This window comes from Falco rusticolus, chromosome 1 (assembly GCF_015220075.1).
Source record: "Falco rusticolus isolate bFalRus1 chromosome 1, bFalRus1.pri, whole genome shotgun sequence".
In the NCBI taxonomy this organism is placed as follows: Eukaryota; Metazoa; Chordata; class Aves; order Falconiformes; family Falconidae; genus Falco; species Falco rusticolus.
In genome coordinates, this window is record NC_051187.1 from 106941913 (window position 1) to 106966091 (window position 24179).

A 24179-nucleotide genomic window follows, 5' to 3' on the forward strand; every position below is an offset into this window, starting at 1 on the left:
GAGGTTAAATGGAGATTACAGAGTTTGCTCTTTTCAAGTCAGTAATCTGGAGAAAAGTGTATTAGAAGAAGAAATAAATACTTTAGAAAACAAATTTTATACGGGTGAGCTGCTATTTCTATGTAGATTTTTAAGTTAGAAGTCCAGTTAAAGGGAAATTTGTTAGACCCTCCTTCCTGCTGTAGAAATTAGAGGAATATTTTGTAAAATCTAGATCTGCAATCCAGAAAGCAACTTTGCAGCCTCTTCCCTGTCTCGACCCCTCCAGCTTCAGAATCTAAAACTGAAGAGATTCTAAGGCTGCAATATGAAAATAAGTGTGCATATGGCAGCCCAGGAGATGTGCCTAGCTCCCAACCAGAGCATTCCCAGAGCCTTCCCTGAAAAAGGTTCTCTGAAGAGTTTCACCTGGCAGACCATTTTGGGCAGGATGCACGTTTTCTGTAGATCACCTCAGAATCATAAAAGAAACATTCTTTGCTAGCTGAAGCATTAGCTGTTAGCAAGAAAATGATTCTGAGGGTGCAATGTAGAGAAGGAGAGTTTTAACAGAGAGGATGACATGGGTCGGCTGGCAATAAATACAATGTACTCTGTACTATCCCGTATTTCCCAGATTGCCGTCACAGAGCTGCATTTGCTCAGGGCTTTGTTTCAGAGAGACCAAGATACGCGTAGGGGGGCTCCAGTGGTTTTTGCACAGATGAAGCTTTGCTATATCGACCCTAAGCACTCAGCTCTCATCATGTGCTTGTGATGTGTGGGCAGAGGTTTTTGGACCTCATCTGGCAGTTTCTACCCTAGGAAGGGAGTGGTTTGGTACTGTCACAGTACAACTGATGAATTATAATCATATGGGGCATTGGTTTATTAAGAGATGAAGGCAAGATGGAAATGAGAGCATTTCACTCAGCCTTATTTTGGAATTCCAGAGACTTAATATCAGCTCTTGGGAAAAATCACATCGTCCAAAGTCAGTTTCTTTTACTATAATATTTTTAAATTATAACTTAAGTATTTTTAAATTATGCATATTACCTTAGGATATTTTTTAAAATAAAAAGCTTATTAGACTTTCAAAGGGATCCTTATAGTAACAGGACAATTAGTAAGAGTACAAGGTGGAAAGTATGGCAAAAACTCTGTTACAGCTTTTTTTCAGAGCTCTTTTCTTCTGTGAATGTTGGTTATGGTACTGTAGTTAATAATAAACTTCTGTGATCAGGGCTTTCACTTCTTCTGAATTATGGTCTCAACCCTCTTGGATAAGCAAGAAGGATAATAACTTTACATTAGCTCCCACCGTTTGTTGTATACTATTTTACCCAGCGTTTTATAAAATGCTTCCATAATTTATGAAAAAAATGTATATGTTTCCTCTGAACTGTGAGGGGAGAAATTATGTTCACTAACATAAAACACTTGTTGGATAAATAGCAGGTAACTGAAAAATAGTAGCTAAAGTTTTACTGAGAGAGGGGGTTTGCTAGCGTGCAGAAATCAACACCAGATTTCCAACAGTACAGAACTGTGATGAGTGCTCCTCTTCTGTGTTTCCTGATTTGCTTTGTAAAAATCTGTTAATATTAATTAAACAAAATACAAAATAAAAACAAACCCCAAAGAAATAAAATAGAAGGAAATACAAAATGCATTAACATGGAAACACTAAAAAAAGAACAACAAAAATCTGTAAGTGACCGTTGGTGGTTTTGCCTGCCAGTATAGGTGTTGAGGGTGCCAATCTAAGGTAGGTATGACATGTCAGCATTGGACCTACAGGCATTATCCAAGATGGTGTTCCATTTGCAGTATGTCTGTTACTCAGACCAGTTTAGCTGTGCTATCCTGATTAGAACCCAAGTCTCCATCGCTGCTGCGAGGCCTGTATGTGAGATGAAATATGAATTATGACCAGTATGTCTATTGGACAGGTGCTGTCTCAGCACCTCTGTGTGTTTCACCAAACTGAACATCCATGACTCCAACACTGAGCCACACAGACAAAAGCATGGAAAAACGTTGTACTTTTCCCTTGAACTGACCACAAACACATCCAAGAGCAAAATATACCAAGCATTTGTATTACGATGTTTGAAACAGTGCATTGCATTTCCCAAAGATAACACAACAGTTAATTTTCTGCTTTAGTTACAATGCTTTTCCTCAGCATCAGTTGCTACTAAATAAGTCCCTATAATTTGTCAAGGGCATAACTTGCAACAAGACAGCAATAACAATTACATATTGTTTACAAATAAGATGCCATTTTCCTTTCTGGCAGGCAGCAACGGGGTTTTAATGTGTAACATTTATTCACAGATGCTTCCTTGACAATTGCAAGGGAAGAAAAAAGAGGAAAACAAACAGAAAGAAAAGGCAGAAAATACAGAGCAAATGAAAGATACAGCTTCCATCACAACTATTCATCTTGTGTCCCAGGCTGATTATGCAGATTTTGGCTGGATCAGACATCTCTGGTGAACCTGTGCATAGCAGTGAGGTGCTGTGATTTAAGTCCCTGCTTTGCTGAAGCATTGCCTCAGTTTCCCACAAACTAAGAGATACTGTGTGCTGGCAAGAGGCCCTAACTTCACAAGGGTCACAGCATTTTGGCATTTGTATTCTCATGAGGCAATTCAGCCAAGCAGGACAGATTTTTCTGCTGATTACACATGGCTGCTGTATCTCCAAGGTCTGCCTACGCTTGTTAATAGAGTGTGTGAATTGCAGTGGACAACATTTCTTCCTTTGGAGCAAGAGATAACATACATAATCTTTCACTGATTGATTGATTTTGTGATGAACTGAAAAGAAATCTCATTCTAATCTTAAAAACAAAACAAACAACAGGAATTCCCACTTCTTTGCAATGAAAACCCTTTGACTTTGATATCAAGGTAATGGATACACCAGAGAGAGAGAAAGGACACACAGAGATACTGCAGAAGGCAGGACTGCCTGCCAGCTGAGAATCCTGAGCCCTTTTAAATATGAGAGCCCAATCTCTCTTCTACAACTAGAAAAGTATGTGGGGCTGAGAGAGAAACCTCCCCCAGGTCACCCAGTCACCTGCAGAGCTCTAGGGAGATCTTGGGTCTCCCATCTTTTTGTAGTTCCCCAGCCGCTGGCTAAACCCACTCTGAAACATGATGGGAAATACTGGAAAAGGGTTGCCATGCAAGTGGGGCCAGTCAAGTAAAAGCAAAAAAATTAGGGGATAAGCTTTCCAAAATGTAAGAAATAACAAATATAAAAATAGAAGACAAATGTAAATGGCACCAATCTCATTCCAGCAGATGAACTGCACTGTGAAGTGGCAGTAGTCTATCCTAAAGTAATGGAAAAGCCAAAACAGTAGGTATGGCCATTGCTTTTTCCATGTCTGTCTTTTTTTTTTGTCTTTTTTTTTTTTTTTTTTTTTTTTTTTTTTTAGCCCTCCAGCATATCTGGTGAGGGGCAATAGGCACTTTTTTTCCTGAACAGATCCAAACTGTGAGACTTTGAAAAGAGTCTGTCAGTACTGCCTCACAGCTGGCACCAGGGAGCAAGGGACAGGTGACTGTGAGTGCCTTGGACTAAGTGGTTGGCCAGAAACTAGGGTATCCATGTATTCTATGTTACAAAGAAAAAATGATATTATCACCATGTATCTTTGAAGCAATCCTGCTTACCTACAAAAGTCCTGTTCCCCGGGCCCAGGAGTAGTCAAGCCATGGGAGGTGGTTTCTTTTGCACAGCTCTGGTTCTGGTTCAGCCCTCCTGCTCAGCTTCCCACACTTGCTCTGTCGCAAGTCGGTTTGGACTATTTCCTCTCTCAGCTTCTCTGCTGTTCTTCTCTTATGACGACACAAAAATCTACAGAGAACAGCTAAGTGGGTCATGACTAGTACATCTCCGTGCCTTTGTTTTGGATGGTAAAGACTGAGGTGTCTGATGTTGTACGAAATGGGTTCAGTGAATTTTTCCTCATCTGATCCCAATGCCTTTAATCTGAATGACCATCTATGCAAGCCAGTATTTACTAATCATAGCAGGTCCAAGAAATGTTGCAGTAAAAATAATGGTCCCTAAATTTAGGTACTCTGCAAAAATTTGCAAGCTCAACTTGCATTATAATAAGATATCAGCACATTATAATTTTTAATTAAAATTGTATGCCTTCATAAAGTCTGCAGCTCTTTTCACATGGCTGTATCCAGAAACAAGGTAACATGAGCTAATCTCTATAGAGAATGGGACATCGTATCCTGACCTTGGTACACAGACAGGGTTTTTTTTTCAGTCAGCGCATAAACATTTCACTTGCGCAAAAAGTAATTGGCTGGCATCATTTTGTAATGGACGGCAGACTGGAAAGGGAGCAGTTCCCAACTGACAGAGCAGCCATGCTTCTTCAGAGCAGCATATGACTTGTGATAATATCGTGCTCAAAAATTCTACTAGAAAAGGTTTTCCCCAGACAGCTACAGATCAGGAGATCCTTCCTTCCTCATTATTCACCAGAAACTATGAACAAACTCCCTGGGAAAAAAGCAAAATAAAACATAACAAAGAAATGCATTTAGTTCTTATTCTGTAGCAAGTCCAGTTGTATTTTTCTCTTCCTACAATTGAGAGAAATGCTTTTGGTTTGTGTCTAGTTTCCTACCTGTGCCTATTAGACCGGTATATTAGAGGTAAAAGCAAAAGAAGAGTTCTTTTTTTAAAAAGCAGAAATCTCCAGTAATAACCAACGTTTTAACTCATAGCAATGTTGTGAAAAATCATGTGCTTGTAGGTCTGAAGAATTTTTAAGGGATTATGTGCTGAGGATGGGACAGAAAAATACCAGCCAGAGTCACTGGTGCTTGCTGTAAAATTCCCACTAGTTTAAACGGAGGCAGCATTTCAAACTATGTAGCTGCTACCTACCTGAGAAATACACATAGTTTTTAATACAGGATAAGTATACATTTAGTGTGCCTTCCCACACACCATGTACTTGCTACATTGCAAATGTCTGCACAAAAGCTGGTGGCACAGCTTTCTGCAGCCATGCATAGTGCCTGCACTGTTACAGCCAGTCCATGCTGCCTCCTCGGGCATTTCCTTCCTGAGGCTGTGCCTGATGCTGATACAATTCTTCACACTGTGGGACTCCATCACGCCCTTTTCTTGGGAAATTGTTCCACAGTTTAGTAGACATTACCATAGCTTTTTTTACCCCTGACGTTCACCCTAGATTTTACTTTCCTTAATTTAATTCTGTTCTCTAAAAATCTTTTTTTCCGCTATGGGTATTTTAATTCCAGATAGAGTCACACTATTAGCAACTAGAAATCGGTCTTATTCCCTAGCTGGAGAGACCTAATCTTGAGCAGGTATATGTCATTATGGATTGTACTTAGGGGTCCGCTAAACCTTTCTGCTTGATTAACTATCCCTGCAGGGATGATAATTGCCGTTACACGTGAAAGTATCAGGCACAGAGCAGAGGTACGGCCCCTCTAGCAGCGTACAGGGCAGCACTGATGGGCTCCGAGAACAGCTCTGTGCAGTCCCCCGAGCTGGGAGAGAAAAGGGAACTGTGCCCCAGCTCGTTAAAACACTGAAGACTGGAACAGACCCATGAAATAGACTGCTGGAGGGACCGCGGTTAGATGATCTTCTCCCCAGTCTATTGTACCCCCTACAGAAATAGGGAAATGCGACTATTTGAAATTAAATTCATAAATAGAGGAAGGAATGGGTTATATTCTGATTTCACATTGGCTTAAATCAGGAGCTGATATTAAATCTAATAATCCTGTAGTATCAGATGGGTCTGAGCGCCAGCTAAAGTAAAAGGCAGGCCAGGCTGAGGTGATGTGTGCTGCCAGCTTTGCTTTTACTTATTTTTCCACCAGTGATGCTTAAATATCAATCACAACAGGTACTAACAGAAGACTCGAGGAGCCTTTCCCAGCTGTTTTGGACTGCAACCCCCAAAAGCTTGCCTCTCATAATTCAGTTTTAGCTTTAGGCACTTTAAAGTTAATAGACTCATTTGAGCAAAGGGCTTATTTGAAATCCACATTGGAAAAAAGTGAGCATACATGTGCTGGTGCCAAGCTATAAACACATTTATACAGTGCAGTAAATCAATACTGCTGCCTTTCCTTGGAGAGACTGGGCCAATTAAGCCAAATGTACAGGACATGGTGATGGAACCTGTTCAGCTTATTACAGGACTGGTAGCAAGGACTGCAACCATACTACCCTGCTGAGCCCCATTTTGACATTCCCCAGCCTGGCTAAATTCTTACATATGTAGAGGTGATAAGATCTGACTTTCTGCAAACAAGAAAATGTTCAGTTTTTTGTTATCTGAGTATTTTGTTCAACTGCCTTAATTACAGGGCTCCCCCCTCCCCCCTCTTTTAAGTGTTACGCAAAATATAAAACAAGGTTATGCGAAAAGGATGTAACATTATGGAGAGCCGGTTACTTTTTGGTGTGTTAAGTCCCTGAAAATTATTTGTATTTTGTGTTTATGTAAAACCTGTCATTGACAATTAAATTTAAAGTTACCATTGCCTGAATAGGTGCTCAAATCATAGAAAGCTTAGTGTAGTTGGAAGCCGACAGCTGGTAAAGCTGTCTTATAAAAACCCTCTAAAATGCATTGGAACGTGCACAAAAAGTAATTTTTTAAATGACAGAGAAGAGGAAGGAAAAAAAGCCCTGTGTCCCATTTAAAAGGGGAGAATTCAGACTTTGAGAGAACTAGAAAGGGGGATTTGCAATGTTCTTTTTTAAAGGTTTTCCTTTTCAGATCCAAAAAATTCAAGCATGAGCACGCTTGTTGCTGCCCTAGCCCCTAATGCAAGATGATCCTTCCTGTGTGTATCATCTTACCTGTGCAACTCTGCCAATACCTATTTAAAGCAGGAGGAAGGGATTTCCAAATCAAGTTAAGTGCTAAAAGGCAACTGCCAGGTCACCAGCAGTGCCTGCCCAGGTCCTAACCCATAGCACTAATTATCCATCTGCCTTGTCAGGTGCCTGAACATATTCTCCATCCTATGGCTGGGCATAGGAAAAGGCTGCCTTCTCTCTTCTCACACATCTCACTCTGTAGGTAGATTTTTTTAGAATTATTTTTAAACTTTGTACTAGCTGTTTTTCTGTTTGTACCTTCACTTATCTCATTACTTGTTTCACTGCTCATTTACTCACTGAGACAAAAATTGCTTGAGACAGGCAGTAAAGAAGTATTCACCTGTGAACAGAAGCCAAACTCATTCATCTCATAAGGTTAGTGACTCACTGCACCATCATAAACAGAGATATATTTACCCTTAAATCTTGGCTTTTGGAAAGCAAGGAGAGAAATGCATAAACACAAAGCTCACAACATAAACCTGAAAATCCACAAATATCTCATACTAGTAGGGCAGTACACTCATGGCGCTGCCCCTGGTGGGACACAGCCTTACCCCTGAAGACGCATCCATAATGAGCTGGTTCCTTGGCCATCCTTTGCAGAGGAAATGCTGTCACCTGAAGAAATAAAGGAGATATTTTGGCATAGGCCATGGAAACCTTTCTTTCCACAAAGGCTAACCAGTATCAGTGTGATTGGGGGCAGGGGGAAAGCACACAGGCTGAGGCAGGAAGGAAAGTGGACTCTGACTGCAACTTATCTCTTAGGGCAGCCCGGCCATATGCTGCTGCCTACCTTAATCCATTTACTTCATCAGCGAGGCAGGAGTTGTGGCTTCTGTACAGCATGAATTAGTGAGCTGCCTATACTCCAGTAAAACATATCCCAGCTTCCATCTTCTCTCCACCAAAACTGTCATTATCTGCAGAGCAAAAAGAGCATTGAGCGAAAGATAAAAATCTCATCTGTGAGCTGTTAATAACTAGAAGGTGATTCTGTGTGGCTGCCTCTGTGGGTTCCGTCAGTCTAGCTATTCCCCTCAACGCGATACTTACTGTGCAATACATTAACTTTCACAGCTAGTACTCTTAGTTTAATATATTGACTGCTTCTTCCAGTACATTAGTCCCATTTGCCTTTATAGCTAGGACCTCTACCCAACTTAATTTGTCCTCTTTATAATTCTGAAGAAAATTTGAAAGGCAACTCAGAAAGTTCTCTCTCTGCCTCTTTCAAAGTGTGTGTCGCTGTTACAGTGTCCATTACATTGAGTTTGCATCGTCCTCATTATCTACAAGGTATGAGAGTTCATTCAGTGCAAATCCTTTATAATAGTCTAACGTCTTGACTGGATTGGTAATACATTTCATTCCTAATAAGCCTGCATTTCAAAGCTGCCCATGTCCTCACAAAAATATCAGTCTGGTGTGGTTCCAAATTTGCTTTTTCAGACGCACATTCAGGTTCTGCAGAATACCAGCTGCACAGACACATACAATAAATAACTTCATGATTACTAGTTGTTGTTCTTTCATTCCCTTACTAGGTTTTTTCCCTTTTCTTTCCCTTGACATCAACTTCTGGATTACTTTACATCAGTACCTACTAATGTTATAAGAGGTGTCCCATTTGCCTGAGATGAGGTATATTTGATCATTGGGGTTCTGATGCTCTCCTTTACTGGCATCAGACTACATTCAGTGTAACTAACCCAAGTTTAGCATCATTATATCTAATTCTCAGCACAGTAAATGAGATCAGAATCTGCTCCAATGAGTAAACACACAGAATAAATGCACAGTTGATTACTATCTGCATACAAACAGCTTAGATTGCCATAGCCACCTCATTTTCTCTCCCTGAACTACTGAAGGGTGACACTGGTAGATGATTCAAAAGCCTCAGTGGGATTTTCAGGTGTAAAACATTTCAAGTAACCCCCAAAACTTTAAATAGTTTACTTATTTGCGGCACATGGTGTGGATGATATGGAAATTAAATATCATCAGGGTTGTATTTCAACAAGTCCACAAAGGGTCAATAAAGACATATGCTTGCTGTTTGTTTTTCTGCGATATAAATTTATAAAAGTACATTAGTTCCTCATCAATTTTTAGTTTATCTCTTAATGTTCCCCAGTGGTATTCCCAATATCACTGTGGGGAGGACTGGAATAGCCACAGGGATTTTGGAACAAATCCTTTGCAGAGAAGATAAAAATTTACAATATGTACATTTATTTACTTTCACCATAATTGCTACATCTGCTTTATTGACACTAATTAATTAAGCCTCATTTAATTAATCGTGTTCTCTAAGGAAGGTGGTGTTGACGTTTTGCAGCTGGTACTCGAGAGGGGAGCTGTGGAAGGCAAACATTTTGACAGCGTCCCTGGTTTGAAGTCCTCCAGCTCCCCATACCTCTGCCAATGCCCACAGACTACGTTGGGCTGCACAACTCAAACATGCTGGATCTGAGCCTTCACCCTTCCCAAAACTGCCAAAAAAACTTCTGATGGAGAAATAACAATCCAAAATCTGAGCTGAGCCTAAATAAACCCCAAACCCAGAAACAGATACGTAGATAGCATACCTCGAGTTTCCTTTTAGTGCTCTCAGTGACACCTCCTCCTCTATTTATTTACTCATTTAGAATTATTTAAACTTCCTTGGGTCAAACTTGGATGTGATGGGACAGATCTTCTGTTGTTCTGGATCAGCTCAGTATCAGCCCCACATGTCTGAGTTGCACATCATTCTGGTGTGTGGCTGCACATCTTGTTTTACACAGATGGGCAACCATGCATACAAATGCTCCTATAATTTATCCCAGAGTTGCTGAACTGTTTATACAGGCAACTTTCCATCTATTCCTAACACTCCACATCCTACAGAGGTGTTTTCTCTTGTTCCCAAAATATTATTCTTCATTAATTAAATTTCGGTAAAACAGCTATTTTCGGTAAAACAGCTATACCTTTGAGAGCTGGAGATTCTTAATCTCCTAACAGGCTCTTTGTGGTTAGGGAGAAAAAAAAAAAAAAAAAAGTCTAATATTTTCCACAGTGCTATGTTGCCTACTAATTTCTTGTCAAAACAGTGTATGTTTACTACCTCTCATCGATGCCCTGACTTGAGTTTGGCAATAAAACCTTTGCCAACAACCCTTTTACAAGCAAAAACTGCACATTTGTCCCGAAAACCTATTTTTAAGAACACTTTCTTTGAAAAAAATTCTTTTTATAATTTTGTAGCTTAGATGTCCTGCTCCCAGTCTAGCTTTACTGATTTCAGCACCAGGAATGAATGTGACTCGCTCGATTGTTTTCGGTGGCATGATGTCGCATGCATTTACTATATCCTTGGCAACAGCAAGGCTGCCCTATAGCCATTTAAGAAGAAAGAAATAGAGTGAATCTGAATAAGCCATAGTCCCTGCAAAAAGGGGGAAGAAGAAAAGAAAGGAAGAAAGGAACAGCCATGGAGTGGGGTCTGGGAAGATTAGGCACTGGTCTGAAAACAACGATGCAATGAACTGAAATCCAAAAGATTACTTGTCTACTTTCTAGCTGCACCAATAGTAATTTCTCTGCTAATTACCTTCCCTTTTGTGGAGTGGGTGCCATTAGCAGTATTATAGCAGTAGTGCTGCTGTACCCATGACAGTCCAAGGGTATACATGAGGCAAAGCTTGCACAATGCATGTGTTTGGGGTACGTGCCATGGGATCAGCCACCAGACAGATTTCAGGAATGAGTCTCAATGCCTGAGTTTATTTTGTTTTGCTTGCAAACATCTGAACCCTCAGATCTGGCAAAAAAATAATAAAAAAGCACTGCATGTCATTCTCTTTACAGCTCCACAGAAAAATTGTATCAGTGGTTTATAGACAGCAGCATGGTAGCTTTCCCAGCTTCAAATGCTTTCCTGTTCCTGCTACTCATCCAGATGGAAAGGTTCTCCAAACAAAAGCCCAGTACAACGAAAGCATGTGTGAGTTTGCTTACAGCCACTTCAGTCTGCACGTACTTGCCTTACTTTTTGCTGTTGGCAAATCTGTCCATGAAGGGCCTAACTAGAGGCTTACTAGAAATGCAAAAGAACCACTCTTCCTGTCCTCTTTCACTTCATCTTTCCTGCAAAGCAAGTTATCAGCAAACACTCGTCAACATTTGATTGCTGTGACACAGGTGATTACAAGAAATAAGAACTATTTGGTTTTTCTGAATGTTTTCTGTCTCAGTCTGTACCCAGGGTGCCGCTTCCACTTGAAATTGTTTTTCACTGCTGTTATCTGAAGCCCACAACTTATAACAAAAAGAGCTGATTATGTAAAAACAAAGTGACATTGGGCTGTCAAAGCAAAATATCCTCACCACAAATCCCAGCCTGGGCCTTTTGCTGGCAGCTGGATTGCGGAGCAAGAAGAATGCCTTTGTGGAAGTGGAGTGGAAACGCGTGCTGCCTAGCAGGGCAGCCCCGCCGGTGTGCGGCTCCCCTTCAGGTCCTTATTCATAGGAATGGGTCAGCCTCTTCACACAAGTTTCACAATTGCTTCTGAGCATCCCTTGCTTCTAGATCAGAAAGGGCAGAGAAGGTAGGGAGCGCTGGCAGAATATGTGAGGCTTTAACAGGAACAATCTGGAGCCAAGTATTTCCCTGTGAAAAACTTTTGATGTGTAATAGAAGCCATGCTCCTCCGCAGTGCTGAATAAATTGTAGCCCAGGAAAAACCAAAGACTTTTGCTAAGGGTTTGAAATTTATACATTAGCTCTGTCTCATAGATCATGGTTTTTATATATATATGAAAAAAAAGAATATATGATTAAGTGGATTCTTTTTCTTTTCATGAATGCAGGCATGCTGCCGATATCCACAAGCTTCATTTTACACTCCATCAAAGGGAGCTGTCTTCACTCCTTCGCCTTATATTCCAGTTTAGGACCAATACTTCCACTGATAATTTCAATAGAAACTATTACTCAATAAAAAATTGGTACTACAAAACCGGGGGCAGCATTCAACTCACCTAAGTTTGGGCGTCTAAAAGTTGGGCACCGAGTCCAAGTTGCTTGTTTTGGCTGTCTCTATAGTGAGTGGAAAAACAATTATTTCTCCACAGGGCAAAAGTTCCCTCTATAGGCTTTCACATAAAGAGGTCTCTAGAGGTACCTATATTTCTGCTTCTGACAGTGTAGGGCAAATAGTTAATTCTTGACTCCTAATCAGCTGAAGCTGGGTAAGATCCATTCCCCCTTATTATGTTCTTAAATACTGAAACATAGCAGCATCTTAATCTGATGTTTTGTTGGGTAATTTTGTGATACTCCTCCCCCCATCTAATTATAAAGGGGTACAGAAATGTGTAAAACTGCTCCCTTTTGCAGGATAAGGTTTTAATTTTAATTCTGAACTCATCAGTACCACAAACTATGATTTCAGAAAGGCTGCTATTAAGTTAGAAAGTCAAAAGTCAGTTTTGGGTAGAAGAGTTTGGTTTTTAGTGGAGCTTATTACTAGAATGAAGATGTGGCTTTGATAAATTTGGAACACACCCAAACTACAAATCAGAGGTTTTGTTAACTTCCAAAAAAAACTACCTCTTGACATGCAGTCAGCTGACTTTGGTTTTCTTTTTTTTTTTTTTTTCAGCACTCTTGGCAATTTCTACACTAGCTGTGCTAGTTAAGACCAATGGTATCTGTAGGATTACTGCCAGAAGGAAAAACAAAAAATCATTTCAGATCCTTGCTTCAGAGAAGCCCTGTCATGAAAGGAAGCTGGAAAGATCTTTCCCCTGGAGTAAAGGAAATGACATGAAAAAAGTGAAGAAATGCAGTTCAAAGCCAAGATCATACCCTGGGACAAGATCAGGACTCTGGATGGTTTCTGGGTCTTGGAAATCTGGGTTCATAGGAAAAGTGGCAAACCCACTTTTAATATAAAAAAGAAATCTCTTAAAAATTTGAGAGGAAATGAGTTCAGGTAAGTACAGAATAAATACTAGAAATGCCTCATGGAAAATTGTAAGGAGAACAAAAAAAATCCAAAAATTCTATTGGCCTTGGTAGGTAAGCATCCACTGCATAGGTGGGTTAAACATGCCGGTGCAACTGCTGAGAACCACTGGGTTTTGCAGAGAGGCCATGCAAAAAGCTTCTCCTGACTCCTTGGCTGTCAGTCAGCTGTTCTCAGCTGGTGGATGATGCCTGGCTGCATGACAGCTTCCAGCTGGCCAGGGCAGAGTCACACAGTGCAACCCCAGTTCACTGGTGGCTTCAGCGCCTGGGTCAGAGAGCCTGGCGATGCACCAGGATCACTTCTGTGGGCACCCACAGCACCCAGACCGCTCACATGGCCATGGCCTCTTGTCTGCTGGACACTCTCACCTGCAGCTCTATATCAGTAAATATCTAGGAAACAGATAGGGGGTGATGGAGACCCCCTGCTGTGGTTCATTCTGGACCACTTGATCTTACTTGCAAATTTCTCTGAATTATGCAGCCATAAATGTAAACCTGTATCTTCTCCAGTTAAGCTATTAAGGTAAAATTTATGCATCATAACTGTTAACTGAACAAAATGGGTTATTTTAAAGTGGAATGGAAATCGTTGGTATCTCAAAACCTTTTCTCAAACAGACACGTTTTCAAAGAACAATTGTTCTTTGTAATTAAGTGCAGAGCAAACCGCTTTCCCAAGCAAATGCCATATTAGATTGAGGTTTATGCTCATTACCTGTTAGAGAAAGAAGGGTACTAGGACATCCTCTAGAAAAAACAAACAGAAATACGGTCTGGCACCCTTTGACTCACTAGGGCCAGGAGGAAATAGGGTATGGGGGGTTTACGCTGAAGAAGAAAACGGGACGTATGTGGCAGATGCACCATGGTGAGTGAACAGCATGCTGAACTAGGGGAAAGAGCTGCCATCCGGCCAGGTCTTACACTGTGCTCACACAAGCATATTGCAAAAACACTGCCAAATGCAATGCAAAAAAATGCTCACTGAATAACCTGCAGGCCTGGAAATACCTGTCTTTCCACCACTCCTGATAGTAAGTCTGGTTGGCAACATGTCAGAAAAAGCAGAAGCAGATCTAGTCTCAGCTTCTCAGTTCCTAGAGTTGTTCTTTCAGTACAGTAGGTAACAGAGAGATCAAGGTGGGTATCCTTTTTTGAGTGTGTGGTTGCTTTTCATGCCCAGCTTCCCAGGAAAAAGGTGATCCTTCCACTGCCAACTTTCCTTAACCTCTGCGAGACATGGAGATCACTGTCATCTATTTTCCTGGCCAATATTAACCAGACTTTTATCTTTGAAGATAAGGCAGAGTCACTTGCTGAACATGCCTGACTCTCACTGCCCTAATAACACGTTCAGTGCAAACAGCTGGGATTGTGTGGATCCTCCTCAGAGCCCTGTATGTAATACAGCCATATACATTTTAAAGAGAAGCACGACATTTGCCATGTTCTTTTTCCCATTTTGTGATGTATGGTTTGACGTGTTTACTAAAATTACTGTTTTAGTTACGAGTTGTGGGCTGAAATTTGTTTAGACTCTCTTCAGGAGCTTGGATGCCTCTCCTTATTAAAACTGACAGATGCTCCTGTCTCCTGCTTTGCTCTGGAAGGTTCAGCTATAAATTACAAATGTGGTAGGTCTTCTGTAACAGGGGAGAGTAAGATAGTACGGCAAAACTGTTCCCCTTTATTTCAACCTCTTTGTCACTGCCTTTCTTTTCTATTAATAAAAATCATGATCGCATTTCCTGCTCAACACTAGCTCTTTCCAAAAGCGATTTTCTGTTTGTGATCTGGTGCAATGACTGCCCACGTAACCCTCAGCTCTGTTCCTTTCTAGAGAGGCCCCATGCAGCACATCCCACAACGGATGCTGCTGGTGGAGATGGCCGAGGATGAGATGAAGGAGGACTGCTGGGACTTGGAGTCCTGCTTCTCTCTGTGTCCCTGTGGCCAAGGGATAGCAAGCGCCCTTGTGTGAGTTCTCTGTGCTGCAGCACAGCTTAACCACCCCTGACTGCTGAGTACACCTTTACAGTATCGCCAGCCTGTCCTGTGGTCAGCAGACCTCGTGTAGGGTGAATGAATTGTTTTTCTGATACAAAGCCCTTATCACTGAAGTGTATCTTAGCTCTTAGAACTTACTAATTATTGAACAAGGAGTGTGTTCTAACCTTGTAAAAATTTCTGACTTTCCTAAACTTTGTAGCTTCCTTTTTAACGTTTTCCCTATTTTAAAAAGTTAGTGAAAGAAAAACAAAAAGCAATTAAGGATTTGACTGGGAACCAGGCAGAAATTCAGGGAAAACATTTCCCTGGTTGTATCACACTGCTGCTGACCATGAAGATCTCTGTCTGGGACAAGGTACAATGGAGGGACAGTGAGTGTCTAAGTGCCTTAGGAGCTCGCAAATGGTCTAGGGCATCAAGATGGCCTCAGAGGCCTGAAGTACTGGGGAGGACAGACTTTCATCATGCCTCAGCACCACGTTTTACCTCTGCAGATATCGCTGGTATTCCTTGGTAGCACGCCATATTGAGCAGACCTCAAATTCGTACCAACATACAGTAAACATCAGTCCACAACGCAAAGCACCTGCTCACCAGCTAGCAGGAGAGACATTTTCTTTCCCTTGAGGAATTTACAACACTGTTGTTGTTGGCCAAGCTGAAAGAAAAAGGAGAGCTCAGACTACAATTCTGATGAGTGTGTATCAACCCAAACTTTTCCTAAGCACATATTTGGGGTTTAACTAGGAAATGAGCTGAGCTGCTGGTACTCTTTAAAATGTAGAGCTAGAAAAATCCATGAAGCCAAGGCACACGCTGCTGTTTAATATGTCAGCTTGGATCAGCACAAATGATAATACCAATAGGTCCTTTGTTGTAAATGAGAGGAGGGGTTTTTTTCACATTCTGAATTTAATTGCTTTTGCAGAATGGAGGACACCAGGACTCGTCAGCTGGTAAATGGCAATCAACTACAGGTAGGTTGTACTATGGGCTATGATTACTTAATCTTTTTGGCATCTTTTGTCTAAGGAGAGGAGGGCACAGAAATTAATGAAAAAAGGTTTTAAGATGGGCTGAAGAATTTTAACCTCACCATGTTGCAGAAAAGGAGGAGGTCCATGGAGGTCACTGGAGTTACAGTGACTCAACCAGCTTGAGTACAGATGAACTGTGATGCATCATGTTTAAACCCTTGAAATTAGCCAGTAACGTCAAGACTCCATTTAACAGGAGACCAGCTACTGTTGTCATTTCTTCTTGCCAGCAGAACAGTCATCCATCTGGAGACTGAAAGATGAGCTAAGAGTAAGAGGTACATGGAAAACGATGGGATAACTGTACTGTCTGTCCCCTCAGCCCTGGTCTTTACAGGCAGCCCCAGGGGCGCTTAGTTTATATTCCCAGTCTGCTTGCACAAAATATTTAGGTATGAATGGAGAGAATTAACCAAAAATCCCCCTAACAAACGTACGCCAAGCTATTCAAATTGATCTCAGTGAATAGGTTTAAAAAAAGCATTTTCCAGTTAAATGGCACAGGATCATACAAAGGTTTGGCAGCTCCCCGAGTCGGTGAGTCAGGACCTCTGCGGACCTAATCAATTGTGAGGGATTTTACAAAATCCCTGCAGGCGTAGCTGCAGCTTTCTGTCTTCAAATACATGCAGAAATCTAGCCTTTTGTCCCAGGTTCACCATGGCGCTGCGCTGAGCTCCCCGAGGTAAGCATCTGCTACCCCCAGACCCCACCTGCACTCAGTGCAGCAAGGCAGTGCCAGGAGGCAGCTCCGCTCAGCTAAACGGGGTCTCCCCAGACACTCCTCTCTCTGTCAGGTCAAAGGAGTTCTGACCTGGGCGCTTTGGTTAAACTTGTGAAGTTGGGCAGGGTGCTTGCAGGGGCTGGGAAATGCAGGGTGTAGTGGAGTACAGCGGGTTCACTCCTCAGTTAGCGGAGGTGCTAAGCCCAAGATAGTGAAGAGCAACAGAGTACAGCATCACGCAGGTGGTACCTGTGTAGGCGCTCACGGCCATTTCCAGGTTCCGCACAGAGAGAAGCGGATCAGACTTTGCCTCCAGTATGACTGAGTCAGCCTCCTGTTGAACAGAAAAAGTGCATGAGATTTTGCTTCTTGCTAGTAGGAAACTATTTGTGACGTCTCTGGCCCTAGAGAAGTGCCAGGCACGATTAATATTGTTTAACAAAGCATTTGGCTTCCCTCTGATGAATGAGAAAGGTCAGAGGCTAGGGACCTATGTTGAAAGCTAATTGCTGAAGTTATTTGTCTGGCTTGTGTTAGATGCTTGGATCCCGCTATACAAGTTAGAAGTGCAGAGTGCCCTAAGTGCAACATTTTAATTTAAATGCTTATAGCACAAGAGAGAAACAATTCACTGGTCATCTCATTAGAGGCTTAGCTATTTACATCTGGACAGCTTTTCCTCTTTGATCTCATAAGAAAAATGAATGGAAGTTTAGGACATGTTTATTTGCTTTTGTAAAGGCTTGGATCCAAGCAAAACACACTTATATCTGGGAAATAACAATGAGAGGTTGTAAACGTACTAAATACCTTTGACCAGCTCTAGATACCAAAACATAGATTTTCAAGGTTAAAGAATTCAAGAGTGCTGACTCCTGGTTTCCATTTGACTCCCATTACAAACCTCATTTCTATGCTACTAAATGAAACAATATACTTCTCCCTGTGGACACATGAGTGAGTTATATCGTCATTGTTTGGTTTTATTTTTTCCCCTTGTAGTCTTCAAAAAACTGCAAGTGCTGTAGCCTGAAAATTTCATGAGTAGAGAAATCTCTGCTCCCATCTATTGGTGAGCAACATAAGAATGCCCATAAGACTAGTTAATTGTTTAGCTGTTTTATCCGTATCACTGATGGACAGATAATCCAGAGAGGTAGGGGCTCTCTGATACCATCTGTTTGTTAATAAAAAAATAAGGCTCTCTTTTGTCTTTCTTCCAGTGGCACTTTGGAGAGACATCACAGTTACACTTCAATGACCACAGAGTCCTGCCAGCATCCAGTCTTCTCAGCATCCTGCACTGGCACAACTTCTCTGTAAGAGCTCTTGCAAATGATTTAACAAGTAGACTTGATGGAGAGGCAGACACGTGATGGAGCTGAAGAAGCAAACCATGGTAACAGCAGCACAAGTGAGACATCTTGGAGGTTAGACAAGATGATCTTAAAAGATCCCTTCCAACCGAAACCATACTGTGATCTTCACTGAAAACTTTTACTCAACCATTAAATAAAACGAAACCTTCAGACTGGTTTTTAGGAATAAAATGAAACCTTCAGACTGGCTTTTTTAGGAAGGAGATTCAGAAAACAGAATAGTGATTGACAGCGGGCTGGAAACAGGCCTGCCCAGGCAAGAGTCAGCCCTCTGGAGCTACAGTATCCAAACGGGGCTCAACTACAGGGAAATTTAGCAGATAGAGAAGGAGAAACGATGCTCAGAAAGAATGCATGCCTACAGGAAATTCCCAGCATCAGCTGGCGACCAAGTCAATGGACCATTGCCAAAGGTACTGAATGGTTTTATTTATTGTGCATTGTTTTCCTGAAGTTAATGGTATCTTTGCCTTGCCATTAGCGAAGGCCTCTTTGTTTCAAAGACTTTCATACTTGCAAGTGATGAACTATTGCCTGAAGGTATTTGGAAAATATTCTGGGTGGGAAGGGACACAATGCTGTACACTGACTTTGAAGAGGGCTCATTTTTTGAACATGGTCTTGTTGCTAGCAGGAGCTCTAGCTGGGTTCTGGGTATCCAGTGATTAGATGTGGTGGCAAGATCCCAACTAGGTAGGGGAGAAATTAGCTAAAAGAAAGTAAATTACTGGATTAATACAGAACAGCTGAATTTCTGAGGTCACCAGCTTCTTCACTTGAATTTTCTCAGCATCCGAATCTTAAATGAAGCCTCATTGCCATTGTTAGGAGCCACATTCAGTTCTTGCCATGCTGTCATCGGTGGTCATTGCTATTCCAAGATCATTAGGAAGAGGTACAAGCATGGTAAGGAATGTAAAAGAGGGCTGGAGGGAAAAGTTGCTGCTAAATAAGTCCATACTGGGGTGAATACAGTGCTAAGACAGAATATCATTCAGCAGAATGGTTTATCACTAAAAACTGGCATGTTGCAGTTGAACTGAGATTTTCTAAAGAAAACTGCATCCGCAGACAGCTGACTGATGAGTTCACATTATAAAAGACTGTTCAGGAGTTCATCCACTGAAAGGCCATTTATGGGCTTTACTTTCTCACGGTCCGAACTCTGGAAAGAGTTACTCCGTTTGTAAGAGTTACACAGCCCATGCATATCCTCCCATTGTTTCAAGTTAAGGGAACATCAGCTGTTTTTTCTATTGTGAACAGGGGCCACGATGGAGGGCTAATTGCTTCTGTTCACTTAACTGTCTGTTTTATGAGGCCAGGCTATTGCGTGCACTGATGCTGGACAATGGGACAGCAGTCTGGATCTGTGATCTCCGTTAGACAATGAGTATTTAGGCCACTTCTGAGGGATTTGGCAAGAAAACCCCTTGTTTCTTTTTCCAAGCAATAAAAAACCCATAAAAGATAATTAGGTAATTCAGAGTGGATAATGATTATCCATGGTTTGGAAGGAATTTCTTTTTGACAAAAACTTCTCTGCATCTATAGTACAAACTGATTTTACTGGAAACTTGCTATCAGGCAGAGGAAGCAAGCTTCCCAGAGAAAATTTTTAAGGTGTGAAATGTTTGTTGGGTTGTTAAGGCTACATACACACAAGGATACATAAAGGTTTTTCCTAGCAAGCCCTATTACATTTTTGCTAAAGAAAATTTGTCCATCTCTACCACCTGATGAGATCATGATGCCTGGGTACAGAGAGCCCACAAGAATGGGCTGATTTGGTGTTTTGGGGTTTTGTTTTGAGGCCAATGATCATATGCCAGATTCTCTAAGAGGCAGGTCTCTAAGCCTGCTAGAATCATGCTTTATTGCCTCTGTGGCCAAAAAAATTGATCCTACATAATAAATCTTAAACGGCCAGTTGATTCTGTAGCACCAGGGTACTGTGTTTGTTCCAGCTCCTCTTCCTTTCTTGGAGTGTCAGATGGCTGAACACAACAGGAAGCATTTTAGAGATGCTGAGGTGAAATCGCATATGCAGCCAATTTCTTATTGCTGACCTTACTATTTTAATGATGAAAATTAAAGGAGCCCCATGGATGTTGCAGTCTATACAAGACCCTTATTCAGAGCAATGCTACCCACAGGAACAGGGGAGGCGGGAAGATGGCTTGGGCCACCTCTGAGGTTGATGGGAGAATTAAACATCAGTATAGAGTCCTGCAAGGAAGAAAACAGTTTGTCAGGACAGCAAAGTACCAGGGTATTTTTCCCAATATGCTGCTGTAAGACAATCATGATATTGGTGAACAGAAATTTCCTTTGGCTTGGGAGGGAGGGGATCTGCAATTTACAGAGCCGTGTGTTCACATGCTGTTTAAATGCAACGGATCTGTCTTTCTGCAAATTTAGGTCGCTGGAAGAACATAGGATTTTATTTTTTTTTAGTTTTGCAGGGGCACAGTTTAAAAAGCGTATAAGGAGATAGAAAAGAAAGGAACAGAGGATTATTTTATTTTGCATGTTTGATAGAGGCTCCTTTACAAGAAGGAATTCATTGCAATACGGTTCATTATGCAAGGTAAATACAGTGTTTCCATCATACTGCTTGTTTTTCCCTTCTGTGCCACATGCAAACCTGCTCATTCATTCACCAGAAATTTCACGATATGAGTCAGAAAACTTACTATGTAGCTTCCCCACTTCAGCTCACAACTGCATGCAGCCCATGGGGAAATGAAACACACCTTAAAAAATGTCTGAATATATCCACTGACAAAAATACTTGGCTTACACTGTTGTTTTTTTCAATTTCTTGTATCGTACTGTTCAGCAGCATTCAAATTGCTGCCAGGTTTTTGATTAATCCAAAAAATGTAATGAATTCGAAATATTGATATTTATTTAAAAAATTAGATGTTGTTTCCATTAGCTTATACTGTTGCTCTGGAAGTTCTGGCAATCCCAGTTATGCCAAATAACTTAAAACTATGGAACTCTGATAATACCAACCTGAAATTCATATGAGCCCTGGGTTAGAGACAGTTTTTGTCTTGTGCAAAGGGAGGATGCCATGAGGGACTAACAAACGCAGTCTCGCTTAACCCTTTTTTAAAAATTTAGTAAGCTCAGTCTCAAAAATAGTTAATGCTTAACTTTTGTAACTCTGGCAGTTCCAGGACCTCACTGCTTATAACCATCATGATTTCCAGCTTAAACATACTTACAGCCAATTATCCCTGCTTGCTCCTAATACTAAGGTTGTTCTTTGATTGCTTAGGTAGCTTTTCTACCTTGATACTCACTCATCTCCAAAACATACTCGGTGACAATGACTGTATCCTCAATCTTGTCAGCTGTGGAAGCTGTGATCTCCACTTTTCCTTTGTATGCTAGATTGCCCATTCCTCCCATCACCCTATCACCCTTTTCAGCATCAGTTTGAACTCATTTTTCTCAGTCATGGGTAGTCAAAATTATACACAGCCTTTCTTGTGCACAGCACTCTTCTCAGGGCCTCGTACAACAGTGCTAACACTTCCCTATCTCTGCCTGAAACATCTTTCCTGATGCATCCAAGTGCCACTTCTATATTGTATATGGTTACCACATTTACATGGTTTCCTGGTGTAGGGGGCTTGCATTCTTCATGAGGGCAAGTTGGACACACGGACCTTTTTCTAACCCTAGCTGTAATACGTTTTGCCGATGAAACAAATCACAAAAATCCCGTATGGTGAAAACTGCTTACCAAAACCCTCTTATAAAATAGGTTGCCAAAGATTTGTTGAAAAGCAACTATCTACTGAAACTGGTATTACATCTGGATGTAGTGAACGTGCATGAAGTAAGTGAATCACTTCATCAGCTCTGTTAAAGAGGCAAAAAGTGAATGTTTGTTAGACATTATTGTGACTTGCAAACACAAAAGCATTCTTATAACTGCTTATTGCTTGCATTGCATTCGTGCCAGGCGGCCTCCCACCAAAATGAAACTTCTATTGTACTGGGTCTCAAACAAACATAAATTACAGCAAAACAAAGAAAATATTCCTCAGCAAAGTACTTCCTACTCTAATTTGAAAAAAAAAAAAAAAAGTCCAGGGAAGGTGGGTGCTTAGGTTGCTAGCAGCTGACATTGGAAATAACTCTATCATCTGGTTTCATTTAACTGTTGTTGATGAGTAGCCATTTGAAGAAAAATTGCATAGCGACTCTTCACAAAAAGCAGCACAGTGTGAAACACCCATTCCTTTCTATGAAATCGGGACCCATCTCTTCGCAAGCCTGCATATGAGTGCAAGCATATCTTTTTGCACTGTAAGTTTGACTTGCCTCCTGACTCCAGTGTTGAAAGGGAGGAGAGGATGGCTAGTGACTACTCACCACTGAAAGCCACGCATCCATGCAGCCTGCAACCAGAGCAGCCAAATAGCTTCTTTCACAGTGAATCTGGGAACAAAACGGATGCATTAAGAAAAGCTCAGGAAATATAAAGGAAGTATTAAGAAAATACAGTGAGGGCATGGCAGAAAGATCTGCTAACAGTATGGAACAAGGAGGCACATAACTGTGTTTGATTTTACACTAAAACTAGTTCTAGAAGAGCATGCTTATTGTTTGAAAGGCATTAGCTCTTCCAAGATCTCTGTCTTCCTCTCATCATAATTCTCCTCTGCAAAGGCTTAAGAAAGTCAGATGGCAGGAAAAAAATCTGGATTTAACACTCATGAAAAGCAGATTGAACTGAGGTCTGGTTTTGAATCAGCATATGCCAGCTAAAAAGCTAATCATACCCCTGCCCAAGTTTAGTGCTTTTGGAGAAGAGCATGCCTGCAGTAATCAGTACAATTGCTAAAACTGTTTCAGAGATTCCCAGGATGTATATAGCTAAAAAAGCCCCACAAAACAGTAACAAGTTTCAGCATTAAAAAAAAATCAGGTGAATAGGATTTGCCTTGTTAGACTGACATATGGATGGCAATCCAAATGCAATGCTGGAAGCAGTGCTAGGAAAAGCCTCTGGTAAGAAACAGAAAACAGTGCTTGCAGTTAGTTATAACATGTTACTCACAGGCATTGCTGACTTACAGAGTTCATCCGTACAACCACTGTGTTGTATAATAATTCAAACACTGGCTCACTCCAGATTTTGCTCTTTAAAAAAAAAAAAAAAGATGGCCAAACTGCTGTTGATCACCCTGATGTGATAAAAACAAGAGTCCTACTGACCAGAAGGTAGGTGGCTCAGCATAACACTCTCTGGATTTATGCTGATGTAGTTAGGTTCAGCTACGTGAAAGCCACCTGAGAGAAGACGGGAGGCAGCCATCCCAGCGGTGAGATGGTCTAGGCAATGCAAGGGAGCTCCAGGCTTAGGAGCTGAGTGAAATGGGGATAGAAGAGTAATGCAAGGAAGCAAGGACATACCCTCAGGACAGGCCAAAAGTAGCACTAGGAAGCATTAGGAAAAGCCTCGGCTGTAAGCCTCAGACGTGAAACTGTGGCAGCTGAGCAGCAGAGCACACCAGCTGGGAATCATGCTATGCAATGAAGCAAGCAGCAGCCTAGAAGGAGCCTCTTTCCTCCAACCCCAACACCACGCAGTAATACAAGTGAATAGTGGTGAAGCTTACCAGCCCACCGCGACAAGGCGTTACAGGGTAATCTCTGGCTTCAGAGGTCCTGCAGACAGAGATACAACAGGAAGAAGAGGTGAACCAAACTTAACAGGGCTTGATGGAAGGAACTTTGATGGATGAAGGTGTCTACAGGGCCACAGGGGGGGCAGCCTTTGTGTACATGGCTGAACCGCTAGCTACTGCTCTGGTATTTCTGTAACTCCGTACAAAAAGACAGAATGCAGTTACAAGCTCGGAGGCTTTTTGTGTTATTACACAATGTAGAGAGTATGAAAAACATCCTAAAAAGAATGCCACAAAATCCGCAGAAGATCCCCACATCTCACTTTCCATTTGGGAGAGGCAGAGACTGAGGCAAAACAACTTCCTGATGGACTTTGAATAGACAACATTCATTAGTTTGCCAGCTTATAGGCGCAAACATTACTTATCTAGTCCAAAGTAATT

General features: G+C 41.4%; 1 long non-coding RNA gene across 3 annotated transcripts; it reads right to left on the reverse strand.

Moving 5' to 3' along the window:
* Positions 1-1597: 1597 nt before the first annotated feature.
* Positions 1598-23840, reverse strand: LOC119151091. Of its 3 annotated transcripts, XR_005105298.1 has the most exons (9): positions 23727-23840; positions 22477-22542; positions 16952-17036; positions 16038-16231; positions 15428-15599; positions 7703-7829; positions 7461-7524; positions 3675-4524; positions 1598-1885 (listed from the first exon to the last, which is right to left on the reverse strand). It is a non-coding gene; the product is annotated as an uncharacterized LOC119151091 (long non-coding RNA). The 3 variants fall into 3 exon arrangements; XR_005105299.1 differs by lacking the exons at positions 22477-22542; positions 23727-23840 and adding an exon at positions 20151-20295; XR_005105301.1 differs by lacking the exons at positions 15428-15599; positions 16038-16231; positions 16952-17036; positions 22477-22542; positions 23727-23840 and adding an exon at positions 9501-9647.
* Positions 23841-24179: the final 339 nt, after the last annotated feature.